The following is a 19,307-nucleotide window of genomic DNA, read 5'->3' as shown; positions in this document are numbered from 1 at the left end:
TCCCTGTGGCACGTGGAAAGGGACACTTGGTCTCACGCCTCACGTGGAGACGCGTCCCCATTGCCATGCGAAGACTCGAGGAGAATCCCGAGGTGTCCCTCGCACCTAGGAAGGAGTCCTGACGACGCTGAACAAACACGTGTCTGGAAGGGCCCTCCCCATCGTAACTCGAGAATATAACCCAGGTTCCGGCCGCAACTCGAGAAAAACCATGAGACTTCCCCCTCGCCGCAAGATGAGACCCAATTCACCTGCACTGCGTGCAGAGCAATTCCGTGTTCCACATCAAACGTGAACGGAGCCTTGATTTCCTTGATGGCACTCCAGAGAAAACCCAAGATCACTGTCTCAAGTCTAGAGGGATCCTGAGGTCACTGGAGCAACACGAAAGGGCTCCGTGGACCCCAAATCAACTCGAGATGAGAGCTTAGTCCCTGGCTTCGACTCAAGAGAAATACCAACTTTTCACAAGCACCTCAAGAGGAGGCTTCTCTCAGCTACAGGTATGTGAGAGGGCCCCTGAGTTTGTGGCCTCAAGTGGAATGGACACCGAGATGCTCTGACTCGAAGTAAGGCCGAATATCTCTGCAGTGAATTGAATGCACGCTGGTCTTGCATCTCCCAAGACGAAGGGATGTCTGAATCCCCTGTGCAGACCACAGAGAAAGACCTAGTCCTCCGCCTCATCAAGACCGGAGGCCTCACATCCTTTGAAAACTCGAGAGGTCCGCGGAGATCAATGCTTCCAAAGGAGACGATGCCTGACTCCTCTTGAAAATGGATAGGAGTCCCAGGATCCCTGTGGCACGTGGAAAGGGACCCTGCGGCTCCCGCCTCACGTGGAGACGCGTCCCAATTGCCATGCCAAGACTCGAGGAGAATCCCGAGGTGTCCTCGCACCTAGGCAGGAGTCCTGACGTCGCTGAACAAACACGTGTATGGAAGGGCCCTCCCCGTCGTAACTCGATTATATACCCCAGTTTCCGGACGCAACTCGAGAAAAACCATGAGACTTCCCCCTCGTCGCGAGATGAGGCCCGATTCACCTGCACTGCGTGCAGAACAATTCTATGTTCCACTTCAAACGTGAAAGGAGACTTGATTTCCTTGATGGCACTCCAGAGAAAACCCAAGATCACTGTCTCAAGTCTAGAGGGATCCTGAGGTCACTGGAGCAACACGAAAGGGCTCCGTGCACCCCAAATCAACTCGAGATGAGAGCTTAGTCCCTGGCTTCGAGTCAAGAGGAATACCAACTTTCCCCAAGCACCTCAAGAGGAGGCTTCTCTCAGCTACAGGTATGTGAGAGGGACCCTGAGTTGCTGGCCTCAAGTGGAATGGACACCGAGATGGTCTGACTCGAAGTAAGGCCGGATATCCCTGCAGTGAATTGAATGCAGGCTCGTCTTGCATCTCCCAAGACGAAGGGATGTCTGAATCCCCTGTGGAGACCACAGAGAAAGACCTAGTCCTCCGCCTCATCGTGACCGGAGGCCTCACATCCTTTGAAAACTCGAGAGGTCTGCAGAGAACAATGCTTCCAAAGGAGACGATGCCTGACTCCTCTTGAAAACGGATAGGAGTCCCAGGATCCCTGTGGCACGTGGAAAGGGACCGTGGGTCTCCCGCCTCACGTGGAGACGCGTCCCCATTGCCATGCCAAGACTCGAGGAGAATCCCGAGGTGTCCCTCGCACCTAGGAAGGAGTCCTGACGACGCTGAACAAACACGTGTCTGGAAGGTCCCTCCCCGTCGTAACTCGAGAATATACCCCAGGTTCCGGCCGCAACTCGAGAAAAACCATGAGACTTCCCCCTCGCCGCAAGATGAGGCCCGATTCCCCTGCACTGCGTGCAGAGCAATTCCGTGTTCCACATCAAACGTGAACGGAGCCTTGATTTCCTTGATGGCACTCCAGAGAAAACCCAAGATCACTGTCTCACGTCTAGAGGGATCCTGAGGTCACTGGAGCAACACGAAAGGGCTCCGTGGACCCCAAATCAACTCGAGATGAGAGCTTAGTCCCTGGCTTCGACTCAAGAGGAATACCAAATTTTCACAAGCTCCTCAAGAGGAGGCTTCTCTCAGCTACAGGTATGTGAGAGGGCCCCTGAGTTTGTGGCCTCATGTGGAATGGACACCGAGATGCTCTGACTCGAAGTAAGGCCGGATATCTCTGCAGTGAATTGAATGCACGCTGGTCTTGCATCTCCCAAGACGAAGGGATGTCTGAATCCCCTGTGGAGACCACAGAGAAAGACCTAGTCCTCCGCCTCATCAAGACCGGAGGCCTCACATCCTTTGAAAACTCGAGAGGTCTGCGGAGATCAATGCTTCCAAAGGAGACGATGCCTGACTCCTCTTGAAAATGGATAGGAGTCCCAGGATCCCTGTGGCACGTGGAAAGGGACCCTGCGGCTCCCGCCTCACGTGGAGACGCGTCCCAATTGCCATGCCAAGACTCGAGGAAAATCCCGAGGTGTCCTCGCACCTAGGCAGGAGTCCTGACGTCGCTGAACAAACACGTGTCTGGAAGGGCCCTCCCCGTCGTAACTCGAGAATATACCCCAGGTTCCGGTCGCAACTCGAGAAAAATCATGAGACTTCCCCCTCGCCGCGAGATGAGGCCCGACTCCACTGCACTGCGTGCAGAGCAATTCCGTGTTACACATCAAACGTGAAAGGAGCCTTGATTTCCTTGATGGCACTCCAGAGAAAACCCAAGATCACTGTCTCAAGTCTAGAGGGATCCTGAGGTCACTGGAGCAACACGAAAGGGCTGGGTGGACCCCAAATCAACTCGAGATGAGAGCTTAGTCCCTGGCTTCGAGTCAAGAGGAATACCAACTTTCCACAAGCACCTCAAGTGGAGGCTTCTCTCAGCTACAGGTATGTGAGAGGGACCCTGAGTTTGTGGCCTCAAGTGGAATGGACACCGCGATGCTCTGACTCGAAGTAAGGCCGGATATCCCTGCAGTGAATTGAATGCAGGCTCGTCTTGCATCTCCCAAGACGAGGGTTGTCTGAATCCCCTGTGGAGACCACAGAGAAAGACCTAATTCTCCTCCTCCTCGCGACCGGAGGCCTCACATCCTTTGAAAACTCGAGAGGTCCGCGGAGATCAATGCTTCCAAAGGAGACGATGCCTGACTCCTCTTGAACATGGATAGGAGTCCCAGGATCCCTGTGGCACGTGGAAAGGGACCCTGGGTCTCCCACCTCACGTGGAGACGCGTCCCAATTGCCATGCCAAGACTCGAGGAGAATCCCGAGGTGTCCCTCGCACTTAGGCAGGAGTCCTGACGTCGCTGAACAAACACGTGTATGGAAGGGCCCTCCCCGTCGTAACTCGATTATATACCCCAGTTTCCGGACGCAACTCGAGAAAAACCATGAGACTTCCCCCTCGTCGCGAGATGAGGCCCGATTCACCTGCACTGCGTGCAGAGCATTCTATTTTCCACTTCAAACGTGAAAGGAGACTTGATTTCCGTGATGGCACTCCAGAGAAAACCCAAAATCACTGTCTCAAGTCTAGAGGGATCCTGAGGTCACTGGAGCAACACGAAAAGGCTCCGTGCACCCCAAATCAATCGAGATGAGAGCTTAGTCCCTGGCTTCGAGTCAAGAGGAATACCAACTTTCCCCAAGCACCTCAAGAGGAGGCTTCTCTCAGCTACAGGTATGTGAGAGGGACCCTGAGATGCTGGCCTCAAGTGGAATGGACACCGAGATGGTCTGACTCGAAGTAAGGCCGGATATCCCTGCAGTGAATTGAATGCACGCTCGTCTTGCATCTCTCAAGAAGAAGGGATGACTGAATCCCCTGTGGAGACCACAGAGAAAGACCTAATTCTCCGCCTCATCGTGACCGGAGGCCTCACATCCTTTGAAAATTCGAGAGGTCCACGGAGATCAATGCTTGCAAAGGAGACGTTGCCTGACTCCTCTTGAAAATGGATAGGAGTCCCAGGATCCCTGTGGCACGTGGAAAGGGACACTGGGTCTCACGCCTCACGTGGAGACGCGTCCCCATTGCCATGCCAAGACTCGAGGAGAATCCCGAGGTGTCCCTCGCACCTAGGAAGGAGTCCTGACGACGCTGAACAAACACGTGTCTGGAAGGGCCCTCCCCGTCGTAACTCGAGAATATACCCCAGGTTCCGGCCGCAACTCGAGAAAAACCATGAGACTTCCCCTTCGCCGCGAGATGAGGCCCGATTCCCCTGCACTGCGTGCAGAGCAATTCCGTGTTCCACATCAAACGTGAACGGAGCCTTGATTTCCTTGATGGCACTCCAGAGAAAACCCAAGATCACTGTCTCAAGTCTAGAGGGATCCTGAGGTCACTGGAGCAACACGAAAGGGCTGGGTGGACCCCAAATCAACTCGAGATGAGAGCTTAGTCCTTGGCTTCGACTCAAGAGGAATACCAACTTTCCACAAGCACCTCAAGAGGAGGCTTCTCTCAGTTACAGGTATGTGAGAGGGCCCCTGAGTTTGTGGCCTCAAGTGGAATGGACACCGAGATGCTCTGACTCGAAGTAAGGCTGGATATCTCTGCAGTGAATTGAATGCACGCTGGTCTTGCATCTCCCAAGACGAAGGGATGTCTGAATTCCCTGTGGAGACCACAGAGAAAGACGTAGTCCTCCGCCTCATCAAGACCGGAGGCCTCACATCCTTTGAAAACTCGAGAGGTCCGCGGAGATCAATGCTTCCAAAGGAGACGATGCCTGACTCCTCTTGAAAATGGATAGGAGTCCCAGGATCCCTGTGGCACGTGGAAAGGGACACTGGGTCTCCCGCCTCACGTGGAGACGCGTCCCAATTGCCATGCCAAGATTCGAGGAGAATCCCGAGGTGTCCTCGCACCTAGGCAGGAGTCCTGACGTCGCTGAACAAACACGTGTCTGGAAGGGCCCTCCCCGTCGTAACTCGAGAATATACCCCAGGTTCCGGTGGCAACTCGAGAAAAATCATGAGACTTCCCCCTCGCCGCGAGATGAGGCCCGACTCCACTGCACTGCGTGCAGAGCAATTCCGTGTTACACATCAAACGTGAAAGGAGCCTTGATTTCCGTGTTGGCACTCCAGAGAAAACCCAAGATCACTGTCTCAAGTCTAGAGGGATCCTGAGGTCACTGGAGCAACACGAAAGGGCTCCGTGGACCCCAAATCAACTCGAGATGAGAGCTTAGTCCCTGGCTTCGACTCAAGAGGAATACCAACTTTCCACAAGCACCTCAAGTGGAGGCTTCTCTCAGCTACAGGTATGTGAGAGGGAAACTGAGTTTCTGGCCTCAAGTGGAATGGACACCGAGATGCTCTGACTCGAAGTAAGGCCGGATATCCCTGCAGTGAATTGAATGCAGGCTCGTCTTGCATCTCCCAAGACGAAGGGTTGTCTGAATCCCCTGTGGAGACAACAGAGAAAGACCAGGTCCTCCGCCTCAACGCGACCGGAGGCCTCACATCCTTTGAAAACTCGAGAGGTCTGCACAGATCAATGCTTCCAAAGGAGACGATGCCTGACTCCTCCTGAAAATGGATAGGATTCCCAGGATCCCTGTGGCACGTGGAAAGGGACCCTGGGTCTCCCGCCTCACGTGGAGACGCGTCCCAATTGCCATGCCAAGACTCGAGGAGAATCCCGAGGTATTCCTCGCACCTAGGCAGGACTCCCGACGTCGCTGAACAAACACGTGTCTCGAAGGGCCCTCCCCGTGGTAACTCGAGAATATACCCCAGGTTCCGGCCGCATCTCGAATAAATCCATGAGACTTCCCCCTCGCAGAGAGATGAGGCCCGATTCCCCTACACTGCATGCAGAGCAATTTCGTGTTCCACATCAAACGAGAAAGGAGCCTTGATTTCCTTGATGGCACTCTAGACAAAACCCAAGATCACTGTCTCAAGTCTGGAGGGATCCTGAGGTCACTGGAGCAACACCAAAGCGCTCTGTGGACCCCAAATCAACTCGAGATGAGAGCTTAGTCCCTGGCTTCGACTCAAGAGGAATACCAAATTTCCACAAGCACCTCAAGAGGAGGCTTCTCTCAGCTACAGGTATGTGAGAGGGACCCAGAGTTTGTGGCCTCAAGTGGAATGGACACCGAGATGCTCGGACTCGAAGTAAGCCCGGATATTCCTGCAGTGAATTGAATGCAGGCTCTTCTTGCATCTCCCAAGACGAAGGGATGTCTGAATCCCCTGTGGAGACGACAGAGAAAGACCTAGTCCTCCGCCTCATCGCGACCGGAGGAATCACATCCTTTGAAAACTCGAGAGGTCTGCAGAGATCAATGCTTCCAAAGGAGACGATGCCTGACTCCTCTTGAAAATGGATAGGAGTCTCAGGATCACTGTGGCACGTGGAAAGGGACACTGGGTCTCCCGCCTCACGTGGAGACGCGTCCCAATTGCCATGCCAAGACTCGAGGAGAATCGCGAGGTGTCCCTCGCACCTAGGCAGGAGTCCTGACGTCGCTGAACAGACACGTGTCTGGAAGGGCCCTCCCCGTCGTAACTCGAGAATATACCCCAGGTTCCGGCCGCAACTCGAGAAAAAACATGAGACTTCCACCTCGCCGCGAGATGAGGCCAGATTCCAATGCACTGCGTGCAGAGCAATTCTGTGTTCCACATCAAACGTGAAAGGAGCCTTGATTTCCTTGTGGGCACTCCAGAGAAAACCCAAGATCACTGTCTCAAGTCTAGAGGGATCCTGAGGTCACTGGAGCAACACGAAATTTCTCCGTGGACCCCAAATCAACTCGAGATGAGAGCTTAGTTCCTGGCTTCGACTCAAGAGGAATACCAACTTTCCACAAGCACCTCAAGAGGAGGGTTCTCTCAGCTACAGGTATGTGAGAGGGACCCTGAGATTGTGGCCTCAAGTGGAATGGACACCGAGATGCTCTGACTCGAAGTAAGGCCGGATATCCCTGCAGTGAATTGAATGCAGGCTCGTCTTGCATCTCCCAAGACGAAGGGATGTCTGAGTCCCCGGTGGAGACGACAGAGAAAGACCTAGTCGTCCCCCTCGTCGCGACCGGAGGCCTCACAACCTTTGAAAACTCGAGAGGTATGCGGAGATCAATGCTTCCAAAGGAGACGATGCCTGACTCCTCTTGAAAATTGAAAGGAGTCCCAGGATCCCTGTGGCCCGTGGAAAGGGACCATGGGTCTCCCGCCTCACGTGGAGACGCGTCCCCATTGGCATGCCAAGACTCCAGGAAAATCCCGAGGTGTCCCTCGCACCTAGGCAGGAGTCCTGACGTCGCTGAACAAACACGTGTCTGGAAGGGCCCTCCCCTTCGTAACTCGAGAATATACCCCAGGTTCCGGACGCAATTCGAGAAAAACATTGAGACTTCCCACTCGCCGTGAGATGAGGCCCGATTCCCCTGCACTGCGTGCAGAGCAATTCCGTGTTCCACATCAAACGTGAAAAGAGCCTTGATTTCCTTGATGGCACTCCAGAGAAAACCCAAGTTCACTGTCTCAAGTCTAGAGGGATCCTGAGGTCACTGGAGCAACATGAAAGGGCTCCGTGGACCCCAAATCAACTCGAGATGAGAGCTTAGTCCCTGGCTTGGACTCAAGAGGAATACCGACTTTCCACAAGCACCTCAAGAGGAGGCTTCTCTCAGCTAAGGTATGTGAGAGGGACTCTGAGTTTGTGGCTTCAAGTGGAATGGACACCTAGATGCTCTGACTCGAAGTAAGGCCGGATATCCCAATAGTGAATTGAATGCAGGCTGGTCTTGCATCTCCCAAGATGAAGGGATGTCTGAATCCCCTGTGGAGACCACAGAGAAAGACCTAGTCCTCCGTCTCATCGCGACCGGAGGCCTCACATCCTTTGAAAACTCGAGAGATCTGCTGAGATCAATGCTTCCAAAGGAGACGATGCTGACTCCTCTTGAAAATGGTTAGGAGTCCCAGGATCCCTGTCCACATTGACGGGGACCCTGGGTCTCCCGCTTCACGTGGAGACGCGTCGCAATTGCCATGCCAAGACTCGAGGAGAATCCCGAGGTGTCCCTCGCACCTAGCCAGGAGTCCTGATGTCGCTGAACAAACACGTGTCTGGAAGGGCCCTCCCCATCGTAACTCGAGAATATAACCCAGGTTCAGGCCGCAACTCGAGAAAAACCATGAGACTTCCCCCTCGCCGCGAGATGAGGCCCGATTCACCTGCACTGCGTGCAGAGCAATTCCGTGTTCCACATCAAACGTGAAAGGAGCCTTGATTTCCTTGATGGCACTCCAGAGAAAACCCAAGATCACTGTCTCAAGTCTAGAGGGATCCTGAGGTCACTGGAGCAACACGAAAGGGCTCCGTGGACCCCAAATCAACTCGAGATGAGAGCTTAGTCCATGGCTTCGAATCAAGTGGAATACCAACTTTCCATAAGCACCTCAAGAGGAGTCTTCTCTCAGCTACAGGTATGTGAGAGGGACCCTGAGTTTGTGGCCTCAAGTGGAATGGACACCGAGATGCTCTGACTCGAAGTAAGGCCGGATATCCCTGCAGTGAATTGAATGCAGGCTCGTCTTGCATCTCCCAAGACGAAGGGATGTCTGAATCCCCTGTGGAGACCACAGAGAAAGACCTAGTTCTCTGCCTCATCGCGACCGGAGACCTCACATCCTTTGAAAACTCGAGAGGTCCGCGGAGATCAATGCTTCCAAAGGAGACGATGCCTGACTCCTCTTGAAAATGTATAGGAGTCCCAGGATCCCTGTGGCACGTGGAAAGGGACCCTGGGTCTCTCGCCTCACGTGGAGACGCGTCCCAATTGCCATGCCAAGACTCGTGGAGAATCCCGAAATGTCCCTCGCACCTAGGCAGGAGTCCTGAGGTCGCTGAACAAACACGTGTCTGGAAGGGCCCTCCCCGTCGTAACTCGAGAATATACACCAGGTTCCGGCCGCAATTATAGAAAAAACATGAGAATTTCACCTCGCCGCGAGATGAGGCTCGATTCCCCTGCACTGCGTGCAGAGCAACTCCGTGTTCCACATCAAACGTGAAAGGAGCCTTGATTTCCTTGATGGCACTCCAGAGAAAACCCAAGATCACTGTCTAGAGTCTAGAGGGATCCTGAGGTCACTGGAGCAACACGAAAGGGTTCCGTGGACCTCAAATCAACTCGAGATGAGAGCTTAGTCCCTGGCTTCGACTCAAGAGGAATACCAACTTTCCTCAAGCACCTCAAGAGGAGGCTTCTCCCAGCTACAGGTATGAGAGAGGGACCCTGAGTTTGTGGCCTCAAGTGGAATGGACAGCGAGATGCTCTGACTCGAAGTAAGGCTGGATATCCCTGCAGTGAATTGAATGCAGGCTCGTCTTGCATCTCCCAAGACGAAGGGATGTCTGAATCCCCTGTGGAGACCACAGAGAAAGACCTAGTCCTCCGCCTCATCGCGACCGGAAGCCTCACATCCTTTCAAAACTCGAGAGGTCCACGGAGATCAATGCTTCCAAAGGAGACGATGCCTGACTCCACTTGAAAATGGATAGGAGTCCCAGGATCCCTGTGGCACGTGGAAAGGGACCCTGGGTCTCCCGCATCACGTGGAGACGCGTCCCAATTGCCATGCCAAGACTCGAGGAGAATCCCGAGGTGTCCCTCGCACCTAGGCAGGAGTCCTGACGGCGCTGAACAAACACGTGTCTGGAAGGGCCCTCCCCGTCGTAACTCGAGAATATACCCCAGGTTCCGGCCGCAACTCGAGAAAAACCATGAGACTTCCCCCTCGCCGTGAGCTGAGGCCCCATTCCCCTGCACTGCATGCAGAGCAATTCCGTGTTCCACATCAAACCTGAAAGGATCCTTGATTTCCTTGATGGCACTCCAGAGAAAACCCAAGATCACTGTCTCAAGTCTAGAGGGATCCTGAGGTCACTGGAGCAACACGAAAGGGCTCCGTGGACCCCAAATCAACTCGAGATGAGAGCTTAGTCCCTGGCTTCGACTCAAGAGGAATACCAACTTTCCAAAAGCACCTCAAGAGGAGGCTTCTCTCAGCCACAGGTATTGAAAAGGACCCTGAGTTTGTGGCCTCAAGTGGAATGGACACCGAGATGCTCTGACTCGAAGTAAGGCCGGATATCCGTGCAGTGAATTGAATCCTGGCTCGTCTTGCATCTCCCAAGACGAAGGGATGTCTGAATCCCCTGTGGAGACCACAGGGAAAGACCTAGTTCTCCGCCTCCTCGCGACCAGAGGCCTCACATCCTTTGAAAACTTGAGAGGTTCGCGGAGATCAATGCTTCCAAAGGAGACGATGCCTGACTCCTCTTGAAAATGGATAGGAGTCCCAGGATCCCTGTGGCACGTGGAAAGGGACCCTGGGTCTCCCGCCTCACGTGGAGACGCGTCCCAATTGCCATGCCAAGACTCGAGGAGAATCCCGAGGTGTCCCTCGCACCTAGGCAGGAGTCCTGACGTCGCTGAACAAACACGTGTCTGGAAGGGCCCTCCCCATCGTAACTCGAGAATATACCCCAGGTTCCGGCCGGAATTCGAGAAAAACCATGAGACTTCCCCCTCGCCGCGACATGAAGACCGATTTCCCTGCACTGCGTGCAGAGCAATTCCGTGTTCCACATCAAACGTGAAAGGAGCCTTGATTTCTTGATGGCACTCCAGAGAAAACCCACGATCACTGTCTCAAGTCTAGAGGGATCCTGAGGTCACTGGAGCAACACGAATGGGCTCCATGGACCCCAAATCAACTCGAGATGAGAGCTTAGTCCCTGGCTTCGACTCAAGAGGAATACCAACTTTCCACAAGCACCTCAAGAGGAGGCTTCTCTCAGCTACATGTATGTGAGAGGGACCCTGAGTTTGTGACCTCAAGTGGAATGGACACCGAGATGCTCTGACTCGAAGTAAGGCCGGATATCCCTGCAGTGAATTGAATGCAGGCTCGTCTTGCATCTCCCAAGATGAAGGGATGTCTGAATCCCCTGTGGAGACCACAGAGAAAGACCTAGTTCTCCGCCTCATTGCGACCGGAGGCCTCACATCCGTTCAAAACTGGAGAGGTCCGCGGAGATCAATGCTTCCAAAGGAGACGATGCCTGACTCCTCTTGAAAATGGATAGAAGTCCCAGGATCCCTGTGGCACATGGAGAGGGACCCTGGGTCTCACGCCTCAGGTGGAGAAGCGTCCCAATTGCCATGCCAAGACTCGCGGAGAATCCAGAGTTTTCCCTCACACCTAGGCAAGAGTCCTGACGTCGCTGAACAAACACGTGTCTGGAAGGGCCCTCCATGTAGTAACTAGAGAATATACCCCAGGTTCCGGCCGCAACACGAGAAAAACCATGAGACTTCCCCCTCGCCGCGATATGAGGTCCGATGCCCCTGCACTGCATGCAGAGCAATTCCGTGTTCCACATCAAACGTGAAAGGAGCCTTGATTTCCTTGATGGCACTCCAGATAAAACCCAAGATCACTGTCTCAAGTCTAGAGGGATCCTGAGGTCACTGGAGCAACAGGAAAGGGCTCCGTGGACCCCAATTCAACTCGAGATGAGAGCTTAGTCCCTGGCTTCGACTCAAGAGGAATACCAACTTTCCACAAGCACCTCAAGAGGAGGCTTCTCTCAGCTACAGGTATGTGAGATGGACCCTGAGTTTGTGTCCTCAAGGGGAATGGACACCGTGATGCTCTGACTCGAAGTTCGGCCGGATATCCCTGCAGTGAATTGAATGCAGGCTCGTCTTGCATCTCCCAAGACGAAGTGATGTCTGAATCCCCTGTGCAGAACACAGAGAAAGACCTAGTCCTCCGCCTCAACGCGACCGGAGGCCTCACATCCTTTGAAAACTCGAGAGGTCTGCAGAGATCAATGCTTCCAAAGGAAACGATGCCTGACTACTCTTGAAAATGGATAGGAGTCCCAGGATCACTGTGGCACGTTGAAAGGGACCCTGGTTCTCCCGCCTCACGTGGAGACGCGTCCCAATTGCCATGCCAAGACTCGAGGAGAATCCCGAGGTGTCCCTCGCACCTAGGCAGGGTCCTGACGTCGCTGAACAATCACGTGTCTGGAAGGGCCCTCCCCTTCGTAACTCGAAAATATACCCAAGGTTCTGGCTGCAACTCGAGAAAAACCATGAGATTTCCCCCTCGCCGCGAGTTGAAGCCCGATTCTCCTGCACTGCATGCAGAGCAATTCCGTGTTCCACATCAAACGTGAAAGGAGCCTTGATTTCCTTGATGGCACTCCAGAGAAAACCCAAGATCACTGTCTGAAGTCTAGAGGGATCCTGAGGTCACTGGAGCAACACGAAAGGGCTCCGTGGACCCCAAATCAACTCGAGATGAGAGCTTAGTCCCTGGATTAAACTCAAGAGGAATACCAACTTTCCACAAGCACCTCAAGAGGAGGCTTCTCTCAGCTACAGGTATGTGAGAGGAACCCTGAGTTTGTGGCCTCAAGTGGAATGGACACCGAGATGCTCTGACTCGAAGTAAGGCCGGATATCCCTGCAGTGAATTGAATGCAGGCTCGTCTTGCATCTCCCAAGACGAAGGGATGTCTGAATCCCCTGTGGAGACCACAGAGAAAGACCTAGCCCTCCGCCTCATCGTGACCGGACGCCTCACATCCTTTGAAAACTCGAGAGGTCTGCAGAGATCAATGCTTCCAAAGGAGACGATGCCTGACTCCTCTTGAAAATGGATAGGAGTCCCAGGATCACTGTGGCACGTGGAAAGGGACCCTGGGTCTCCCGCCTCACGTGGAGGCGCGTCCCAATTGCCATGCCAAGACTCGAGGAGAATCCCGAGGTGTCCCTCGCACCTAGGCAGGGTCCTGACGTCGCTGAACAAACACGTGTCTGGAAGGGCCCTCCCCGTCGTAACTCGAGAATATACCCAAGGTTCCGGCCGCAACTCGAGAAAAACCATGAAATTTCCCCCTCGCCGCGAGTTGAGGCCCGATTCCCCTGCACTGCATGCAGAGCAATTCCGTGTTCCACATCAAACGTGAAAGGAGCCTTGATTTCCTTGATGGCACTCCAGAGAAAACCCAGGATCACTGTCTCAAGTCTAGAGGGATCCTGAGGTCACTGGAGCAACACGAAAGGACTCCGTATAACCCAAATCAAATCGAGATGAGAGCTTAGTCCCTGGCTTCGACTCAAGAGGAATACCAACTTTCCACAAGCACCTCACGAGGAGGCTTCTCTCAGCTACAGGTATGTGAGAGGGACCCTGAGTTTGTGGCCTCAAGTGGAATGGACACCGAGATGCTCTGACTCGAAGTAAGGCCGGATATCCCTGCAGCGAATTGAATGCAGGCTCGTCTTGCATCTCCCAAGACGAAGGGATGTCTGAATCCGCTGTGGAGACGACAGATAAAGACCTAGTCTTCTGCCTCATTGGGACCAGAGGGCTCACATCCTTTGAAAAATCGGAGGTCCGCGGAGATCAATGCTTCCAAAGGAGACGATGCCTGACTCCTCTTGAAAATGGATAGGAGTCCCAGGATCACTGTGGCACGTTGAAAGGGACCCTGGGTCTCCCGCCTCACGTGGAGACGCGTCCCAATTGCCATGCCAAGACTCGAGGAGAATCCCGAGGTGTCCCTCGCACCTAGGCAGGAGTCCTGACGTCGCTGAACAAACACGTGTCTGGAAGGGCCCTCCCCGTTGTAATTCGAGAATATACCCCAGGTTTCAGCCGCAACTCGAGAAAAACCATGAGACTTCCCCCTCGCCACGAGATGAGGCCCGATTCCCCTGCACTGCGTGCAGACCAATTCCGTGTTCCACATCAAACGTGAAAGGAGCCTTGATTTCCTTGATGGCACTCTAGAGAAAACACAAGATCACTGTCTGAAGTCTAGAGGGATCCTGAGGTCACTGGAGCAACACGAAAGGGCTCCGTATAACCCAAATCAACTCGAGATGAGAGCTTAGTCCCTGGCTTCGACTCAAGAGGAATACCAACTTTCCACAAGCACCTCAAGAGGAGGCTTCTCTCAGCTACAGGTATGTGAGAGGGACCCTGAGTTTGTGGCCTCAAGTGCAATGGACACCGAGATGCTCTGACTCGAAGTAAGGTCGGATATCCCTGCAGTGAATTGAATGCAGGCTCGTCTTGCATCTCCCAAGACGAAGGGATGTCTGAATCCCCTGTGGAGACCACAGAGAAAGACCTAGTCCTCCGCCTCATCGTGACCGGAGGTCTCACATCCTTTGAAAACTCGAGAGGTCTCCAGAGATCAATGCTTCCAAAGGAGACGATGCCTGACTCCTCTTGAAAATGGATAGGAGTCCCAGGATCACTGTGGCACGTGGAAAGGGACCCTGGGTCTCCCGCCTCACGTGGAGACGCGTCCCAATTGCCATGCCAAGACTCGAGGAGAATCCCGAGGTGTCCCTCGCACCTAGGCAGGAGTCCTGACGTCGCTGAACAAACACGTGTCTGGTAGGGCCCTCCCCATCGTAACTCGAGAATATACCCAAGGTTCCGGCCGCAACTCGAGAAAAACCATGAGATATCCCCCTCGCCGCGAGTTGAGGCCCGATTCCCCTGCACTGCGTGCAGAGCAATTCCGTGTTCCACTTCAAACGTGAAAGGAGCCTTGATTTCCTTGATGGCACTCCAGAGAAAACCCAAGATCACTGTCTCAAGTCTAGAGGGATCCTGAGGTCACTGGAGCAACACGAAAGGGCTCCGTGGACCCCAAATCAACTCGAGATGAGAGCTTAGTCCCTGGCTTAGACTCAAGAGGAATACCACTTTCCACAAGCACCTCAAGAGGAGGCTTCTCTCAGCTACAGGTAAGTGAGAGGGACCCTGAGTTTGTGGCCTCAAGTGCAATGGACACCGAGATGCTCTGACTCGAAGTAAGGCCGGATATCCCTGCAGTGAATTGAATGCAGGCTCGTCTTGCATCTCCCAAGACGAAGGGATGTCTGAATCCCCTGTGGAGACCACAGAGAAAGACCGAGTTCTCCGCCTCATCGCGACCGGAGGCCTCACATCCTTTGAAAACTCGAGAGGTCCGCGGAGATCAATGCTTCCAAAGGAGAAGATGCCTGACCCTTCTTGAAAATGGATAGGAGTCCCAGCATCCCTGTGGCACGTGGAAAGGGAACCTGGGTCTCCCGCGTCACGTGGAGACGCGTCCCAATTGCCATGCCAAGACTCGAGGAGAATCCCGAGGTGTCCCTCGCACCTAGGCAGGAGTCCTGACGTCGCTGAACAAACACATGTCTGGAAGGGCCCTCCCCGTAGTAACTCGAGAATATAACCCAGGTTCCGGCCGCAACTCGAGAAAAACCATGAGACTTCCCCCTCGCCGCGAGATGAGGCCCGATTCCCCTGCACTGCGTGCAGAGCAATTCCGTATTCCACATCAAACGTGAAAGGAGCCTTGATTTCCTTGATGGCACTCCAGAGAAAACCCAAGATCACTGTCTGAAATCTAGAGGGATCCTGAGGTCACCGGAGCAACACAAAAGGGCTCCGTGGACCCCAAATCAACTCGAGATGAGAGCTTAGTCCCTGGCTTCGACTCAAGAGGAATACCAACTTTCCACAAGCACCTCAAGAGGAGGCTTCTCTCAGCTACAGGTATGTGAGAGGGACCCTGAGTTTGTGGTCTCAAGTGCAATGGACACCGAGATGCTCTGACTCGAAGTAAGGTCGGATATCCCTGCAGTGAATTGAATGCAGGCTCGTCTTGCATCTCAAATGATGAAGGGATGTCTGAATCCCCTGTGGAGACCACAGAGAAAGACCTAGTCCTCCGCCTCATCGTGACCGGAGGTCTCACATCCTTTGAAAACTCGAGAGGTCTCCAGAGATCAATGCTTCCAAAGGAGACGATGGCTGACTCCTCTTGAAAATGGATAGGAGTCCCAGGATCCCTGTGGCACGTGGAAAGGGACCCTGGTTCTCCCGCCTCACGTGGTGACGCGTCCAAATTGCCATGCCAAGACTCGAGGAGAATGCCGAGCTGTCCCTCGCACCTAGGCAGGAGTCCTGACGTCGCTGAACAAACAAGTGTCTGGAAGGGCCCTCCCCGTCGTTACTCGAGAATATACCCCAGGTTCCGGCCGCAACTCGAGAAAAACCATGAGACTTCCCCCTCCCCGCGAGATGAGGCCCGATTCCCCTGCACTGAGTGCAGACAAATTCCGTGTTCCACATCCAACGTGAAAGGAGCCTTGATTTCCTTAATGGCACTCCAGAGAAAACACAAGATCACTGTCTCAAGTCTAGAGGGATCCTGAGGTCACTGTAGCAACAGGAAAGGGCTCCGTGGACCCCAAATCAACTCGAGATGAGAGCTTAGTCCCTGGGTTCAACTCAAGAGGAATACCAACTTTCCACAAGCACCTCAAGAGGAGGCTTCTCTCAGCTACAGGTATGTCAGAGGGACCCTGAGTTTGTGGCCTCAAGTGGAATGGACACCGAGATGCTCTGACTCGAAGTAAGGCCGGATAACCCTGCATTGAATTGAATGCAGGCTCGTCTTGCATCTCCCAAGACGAAGGGTTGTCTGAATCCCCTGTGGAGCCCACAGAGAAAGACCTAGTCCTCCGCCTCAACGCGACCGGAGGCCTCACATCCTTTGAAAACTCGAGAGGTCCGCGGAGATCAATACTTCCGAAGGAGATGATGCCTGACTCCTCTTGAAAATGGATAGGAGTCCCAGGATCCCTGTGGCACGTGGAAAGGGACCCTGGGTCTCCCGCCTCACGTGGAGACGCGTCCCAATTGCCATGCCAAGACTCGAGGAGAATCCCGAGCTGTCCCTCGCACCTAGGCAGGAGTCCTGACGTCGCTGAACAAACACATGTCTGGAAGGGCCCTCCCCGTCGTAACTCGAGAATATAACCCAGGTTCCGGCCGCAACTCGAGAAAAACCATGAGACTTCCCCCTCGCCGTTAGATGAGGCCCGATTCCCCTGCACTGCGTGCAGAGCAATTCCGTTTTCCACATCAAACGTGAAAGGAGCCTTGATTTCCTTGATGGCACTCCAGAGAAAACCCAAGTTCACTGTCTCAAGTCTAGAGGGATCCTGAGGTCACTGGAGCAACACGAAAGGGCTCCGTGGACCCCAAATAAACTCGAGATGAGAGCTTAGTCCCTGGCTTCCACTCAAGAGGAATACCAACTTTCCACAAGCACCTCAAGAGGAGGCTTCTCTCAGCTACAGGTAAGTGAGAGCGAACCTGAGTTTGTGGCCTCAAGTGGAATGGACACCGAGATGCTCTGACTCGAAGTAAGGCCGGATATCCCTGCAGTGGATTGAATGCAGGCTGGTCTTGCATATCCCAAGACGAAGGGATGTCTGAATCCCCTGTGGAGACCACAGAGAAAGACCTAATTTTCCGCCTCATCGCGACCGGTGGCCTCACATCATTTGAAAATTCGAGAGGTCCGCGGAGATCAATGCTTCCAAAGGAGACGATGCCTGACTCCTCTTGAAAATGGATAGGAGTCCCAGGATCGCTGTGGCACGTGGAAAGGGACCCTGGGTCTCCCGCCTCACGTGGAGACGCGTCCAAATTGCCATGCCAAGACTCGAGGTGAATCCCGAGGTGTCCCTCGCACCTAGGCAGGAGTCCTCACATCGCTGAACAAACTCGTGTCTGGAAGGGCCCTCCCCGTCGTAACTCGAGAATATACCCCAGGTTCCGGCCGCAACTCGAGAACAACCATGAGACTTCCCCCTCCCCGCGAGATGAGGCCCGATTCCCCTGCACTGAGTGCAGACAAATTCCGTGTTCCACATCCAACGTGAAAGGAGCCTTGATTTCCTTGATGGCACTCCAGAGAAAACCCAAGATCACTGTCTCAAGTCTAGAGGGATCCTGAGGTCACTGGAGCAACACGAAAGGGCTCCGTGGACCCCAAATCAACTCGAGATGAGAGCTTAGTCCCTGGCTTCGACTCAAGAGGAATACCAACTTTCCACAAGCACCTCAAGAGGAGGCTTCTCTCAGCTACAGGTATGTGAGAGGGACCCTGAGTTTGTGGCCTCAAGTGGAATGGACACCGAGATGCTCTGACTCGAAGTAAGGCCGGATATCCCTGCAGTGAATTGAATGCAGGCTCGTCTTGCATCTCAAATGATGAAGGGATGTCTGAATCCCCTGTGGAGCCCACAGAGAAAGACCTAGTCCTCCGCCTCAACGCGACCGGAGGCCTCACATCCTTAGAAAACTCGAGAGGTCCGCGGAGATCAAAACTTCTGAAGGAGACGATGCCTGACTCATCTTGAAAATGGATAGGAGTCCCAGGATCACTGTGGCACGTGGAAAGGGACACTGGGTCTCCTGCCTCACGTGGAGACGCGTCCCAATTGCCATGCCAAGACTCGAGGAGAATCCCGAGGTGTCCCTCGCACCTAGGCAGGAGTCCTGAGGTCGCTGAACAAACACTTTTCTGGAAGGGCCCTCCCCGTCGTAACTCGAGAATATACCCCATGTTTCGGACGCAACTCGAGAAAAACCATGAGACTTCCCCCTCGCCGCGAGATGAGGCCCGATTTCCCTGCACTGCGAGCAGAGCAATTCCGTATTCCACATCAAAAATGAAAGGAGCCTTGATTTCCTTGATGGCACTCCAGAGAAAACCCAAGATCACTGTCTCAAGTCTAGAGGGATCCTGAGGTCACTGGAGCAACACGAAAGGGCTCCGTGGACCCCAAACCAACTCGAGATGAAAGCTTAGTCCCTGGCTTCGAGTCAAGAGGAATACCAACTTTCCACAAGCACCTCAAGAGGAGGCTTCTCTCAGCTACAGGTATGTGAGAGGGCCCCTGAGTTTGTGGCCTCAAGTGGAATGGACACCGAGATGCTCTGACTCGAAGTAAGGCCAGATATCCCTGCAGTGAATTGAATGCAGGCTCGTCTTGCATCTCCCAAGACGAAGGGATGTCTGAATCCCCTTTGGAGACCACAGAGAAAGACCTAATTATCCGCCTCATCGCGAGCGAAGGCTTCACATCCTTTGAAAACTCGAGAGGTCCGCGGAGATCAATGCTTCCAAAGGAGACGATGCCTGACTCCTCTTGAAAATGGATAGGGGTCCCAGGATGCCTGTGGCACGTGGAAAGGGACCCTGGGTCTCCCGCCTCATGTGGAGACGCGTCCCAATTGCCATGCCAAGACTCGAGGAGAATCCCGAGGTGTCCTTCGCACCTAGGCAGGAGTCCTGATGTCGCTGAACAAACACGTGTCTAGAAGGGACCTCCCCGTCGTTACTCGAGAATATACCCCAGGTTCCGGCCGCAACTCGAGAAAAACCATGAGAT

The sequence above is a fragment of the Dama dama genome, chromosome 17 (genome assembly GCF_033118175.1).
Source record: "Dama dama isolate Ldn47 chromosome 17, ASM3311817v1, whole genome shotgun sequence".
Lineage (NCBI taxonomy): Eukaryota > Metazoa > Chordata > Mammalia > Artiodactyla > Cervidae > Dama > Dama dama.
The sequence above is the reverse complement of the archived record's forward strand: the minus strand, read 5'-3'. Positions refer to the sequence as shown.